We start from the raw sequence: 5,169 nt of genomic DNA, 5'->3' as shown, positions 1-5,169 counted from the left end.
GGCTACTACAGCCTTCGACACTGAGGCGCAGCTCCAGTTAGCATTTAGCCTTTAAATCAAGCCCTGTTTAAAGGCTATAGAGAGGTTGTTCAAAGCACAGATATTGTTTAAAACGTAGATATTTGTAAGCATTTGTCATCTTGATGTTACATTTAAATAAATATATATATTTTTTATTTTTCTATTTTTTTTATCTTTTTTTTTATTATAATTATTACTACAGTATTTTGCTCTCCAGTCACACTTTACACAAACTACTGGAGGTGTAAAGTAGGGTCTGTGTATACAAGACTGCGTTTATTGTGTTTCTGACTGGTTTATTCACTATGTTGTATAAGTGTTATCCATGTCCTACCTCTCATATGCTGCTAAAAGGTGTGTGAATTCTTCACAATTTCCTGCATTTCTGCATAAATGTGATCAGATCTTCATTTAAAGCAACGTCATGTAACATTGTGCCTCAAAATAACCGTTTCAAAATCATGTTGATGCTCAACTGCCTTGTAAAAGGGAGGATGCCATCTATATCTTTGCAGTTCCGGGCTCGACTTGCTGCTAATTGCACTGTGCAACAATGTAACTATGTAACATTGGTATGTAACAAAGGTATGTAATGGTATGTAACATTGGTATGTAACAATGGTATGTAACATTGGTATGTAACAAAGGTATGTAATGGTATGTAACATTGGTATGTAACAATGGTATGTAATGGTATGTAACATTGGTATGTAACAAAGGTATGTAATGGTATGTAACATTGGTATGTAACAATGGTATGTAACATTGGTATGTAACAAAGGTATGTAATGGTATGTAACATTGGTATGTAACAATGGTATGTAATGGTATGTAACATTGGTATGTAACAAAGGTATGTAATGGTATGTAACATTGGTATGTAACAATGGTATGTAATGGTATGTAACATTGGTATGTAACAATGGTATGTAATGGTATGTAACAAAGGTATGTAATGGTATGTAACATTGGTATGTAACAATGGTATGTAATGGTATGTAACAAAGGTATGTAATGGTATGTAACATTGGTATGTAACAATGGTATGTAATGTATGTAACATTGGTATGTAACAATGGTATGTAATGGTATGTAACAAAGGTATGTAACATTGGTATGTAACTCTGGTAAAGCGCTTGCGAGAACTGTGTAACACTGCACAACACTGCATAATATTTGTGTAAAATCCTGTAATATTACTCTGCCACCTCAGTCCACATGCTTCTTTCACTTTCATTGACGGTTATGTATCTCTCAGCTTGTCCAGAAATGCGTGTAAAGCGGAAAGCTTGTCCTGTAGGGGTGGGTTAAAGCAGAAATGACTATTTATGCCTGTAGGGGGAGACCAGGAGCAAGAAATTCCAATTTTCCCATGATACTGCTTTTAGTGCTTCCTTTACAGGGAGGAAACCATCTATATCGTTGCTATTCCGGGCTCGACTTGCTGCTAATTGTACAATGTAACAGTGTAACACTTTCATTGACGGTTCTAGATTTTTCTCAGCTTGTCCAGAAATGCGCGTAAAGCTCAATACAATTACTGACATATTCGTAACCATCAAGCTGACTGGCTATTTTTGTTGAAGGGTGGGACTTTACTTGTAATCATCAAGCTGACTGTTTTTGTTTTTGTTTTGTTTTTTGTTGGAGGGCAGGACTTTATTTGTAATCATCAAGCTAACTGGCTCTTTTTGAAGGGCGGAACTTTATAATAATATATATATCATAATATTATATTATCATAATATCTGTATAACATGCTGTGGTATTAATCTGCCACCTCAGTCCACATGCTTCTTTCACTTTCATTGACTATTCTTTATTTTTCTCAGCTTGTCCAGAAATGTGCGTAAAGCGTAAAGCTCAATACAATTACTGACATAATACTGCTTTAAGCCCTTAAACTAGATTCAAATAACCCAATTATTATATGAAGAAAGTGACCTAATATTAAAAATGTACATTTTTGTGGGCATCCAAGCTTAAATTTCTGAGATTCTCCCAAAGTCCAGAATCCATAGGTCTGTCAATAATGGCAAGCCTTGGCTCCTGGGCTCAGGGCCGCTACGCTGTGCTACATATTATTCAGGTATTAACCTTCAGACTTCAGTCAGTAAATACTATGAACTTATGATAATACTATGAAAGTGAGGACATAAGGTGTGGGCCCACATATGACCCACAGGATTAGGGTTTTAGGATTAGAGTAGATTACCTTTAACTACAAAGGCTACAATGGCTAACAGTGAAAGTAATCTGGCTTGATCCCATAACACAAACCAAGCCGAACTAGCTTCTGGGTAAGGTACCCCTTAAAACAGCTGTATCAGATCCTGAAGCTAAAGTCCTATGACAAAGGAAGCTTTGTATAAGGCAGCTAATCCACCACTTTGAACCCATTTACATGTCCAATGGTCCTCGGGCTGGTCTTAATTGTGGAGTGAAAGGGCAGGGTAATGCTGGACCTGCTGGCCGATGGAGACTTCCAGACCACTTCAGGCTAAGTAAGCAGATAACTGTGTAAAATGACCATATATAGAGTTAGTTGATTTATATATGAAGGGTTTTAGAAATGAAGCCTATACATACTCTTCTGGGAAGGCTTTACACTAGAGCCCATTGTTCCAGAGGTCCTGGTCTTGGTCAAGGTGTGGTAAACTTATCTTCAACTAATCTTGGTTGGTCCCCTGGTCTGTACTTTGACATCAACTGTGGGAAGAGCTACCTAATACCACGATGAGATTTTAGGATCCTTGGAGACGTCTTTGCTGATCCTGTGGTCTACTCTTGGGACCGCTGATGTCTAACTGTTCTAAGATTTCTTTAAACCCCTTCCCAGACTTTCCCTCACCTCGTCTCAACAACCTTCTATCTGAAGGCCTCAGAGAGCTCTTTGGATCTAACCATGGTGATCTGATCTTCACCACTCCAAACCAAGCTGAATATATAAGGTTTAAACAAGACAGACTTCTCCAGAATCCTCTCTGACCATGTCCAAATCATCTGCAGACTTAAATTTTAGACTATTTTAGATGTTATAAATGATGCTTAAAGACATTTCTTCAGTTGAATGACTTTAGTTATGTCACCTCCATCTCTCAGTGTTGTTTACCTGAAGATCAAATCTCCAGATGTTGAAATCTGTTCAAAAAGAACAAGGTTTTTATGGGGTGTCCCAGTTGTTTCACATGACTGTATAGCATGTATATAACTCCAGATATGCAGCTATATCTGTCTCATCTGTAGCAAAGTAAGCATTGTGGATGTGTGAGGAGCATTAAGGAAGCGTAGCTGATGATTGTGGAGCCCAGCTGATCAGCAGGAATCCCTCTGCCTGTCGAATGAAACACCCGCAGCAGAGTAAACAGACCTGAAATAGAGCTGCTGGATGAGTCACGAGGGCAGTGTGTAGTTGTTTGGCTGCAGCGTGGGTGCAGTTAGGTGAAGATGATGATGAGAAACTCTTCTGGGTGAGTAAACAGGTCAGACCAGAGACACACCAGGGTGTAATGTGTGACCTGTCTGTCTGGGATATCGCATACACACACACACACACACACACACACACGGTGACACACATACAGTGACACAGTGGTTTTGTTTTGACTTCAGACCATTGCTAAGAGTGGAATTTAGGCATGGCATCAAAACATGACGAAATTATTCTACCATCTAGTGGTGGGCTACTGTATACATTCTGTGTGTGTGTGTGTGTGTGTGTGTGTGTGTGTGTGGAATACTTCAAAGAATATACTGTATACACAGCAGTTATGCTGTATATAACCAGAGGTATACTCTACTGGCTTCTTTCACAGCAGCTGTTGCTGGTGGAAACACTGCATGCATACTACTTTTCTGGCTATGCATACTACCAGTGCTACTAGTTAGGTTGGATTATCTTTGCATGGTGTTTGAAAGGTGGTTGCTATGGTAACCCAGGTGGTTGTTATGGTGTTGCTTAGTAGTTGCTACATGGCTTTTTTAGCCATACATACCACTTTGTAAGTATGCACACAGCATGTATACTACATTTTAAGGATGTATATTACTAGTATGCATACTAGATGTTTTGAGTATGAACTTAAAATAACATGAAAACTACTTTTTTGACGATGCATTCTACCATAGCTACTTATTAGGTTGGGGAGGTGGTTGCTATGCTATCCCAGGTGATTGTTGTGGTGTTGTGGTGGCTTCTAGATGGCTTTTTTTAAGCTATGCACACTAGCTTTTTGTTGTGTATACTACTTTTAAGTGTGCATACTAGATTTGTTAAGCTTTTTTTAGCCGTGTATACTAATGACACAAATTGGTTTGAACTAGCTTGTCTGCAAAATGCCTGCAAAATATTGGTTGCTATGTTATCCCAGGTGGTTGCAAGAAAGCTTTTCTAGCCATGTATACTATTTATTTTAAGTATGTTTACCACTATTTTTAAAATATGCACACATCACACATACTACTTTTAAAGTATGTAGACTGCTTTGTAATAATGCATACTAGATTTTTTAGGTATGGACACATCATGCATACTACATTTCTAACTATGCATCCTACTAATTTTACTAATGAGGTTGAATGGGTTTTTACAAAAAATTGTCAAACATTGTTATGGTATCCCAGGAAATTGCTACAGTGTTGCTAAGAGGTTGCTATATGGCTTTTCTATTTTATGTATACTTTATTTGATGTATATATAAAGCACACATACTACTTTTCTAACCATGCATGCTAGTAATGATACTAATAATCCTTAGTAAATGACTAATTACTAATTTTACAAAACGTCAATCAACTTGTGGTCCGTTCATCGTGACATTTTGACACAATGTAAAAAACAACTACTAAGTTCACTTCATGTAACAAGGTGATAGTGGACATAAGAGGTTTTTTTGCACAACAAGGATCTTTTGCTACTATTGTATGCATACTTCTTTTCTAATCATTAATTATATTTTTAAGTATGCATACTGCTTTTTGAGTACTATTTAATTTGCTTACAGATTTCAGGTTTTGTATAGTATTTAGTATTTTATATATATTTATATAAATATATATATATATTTATATTTATATATGTATGAACACATGCACACTAATTTTACAGTATGCACACTATTTATTAATGTGAATATTACTATTAAATGT

The sequence above is a fragment of the Salminus brasiliensis genome, chromosome 15 (genome assembly GCF_030463535.1).
Source record: "Salminus brasiliensis chromosome 15, fSalBra1.hap2, whole genome shotgun sequence".
In the NCBI taxonomy this organism is placed as follows: domain Eukaryota; kingdom Metazoa; phylum Chordata; class Actinopteri; order Characiformes; family Bryconidae; genus Salminus; species Salminus brasiliensis.
The sequence above is the reverse complement of the archived record's forward strand: the minus strand, read 5'-3'. Positions refer to the sequence as shown.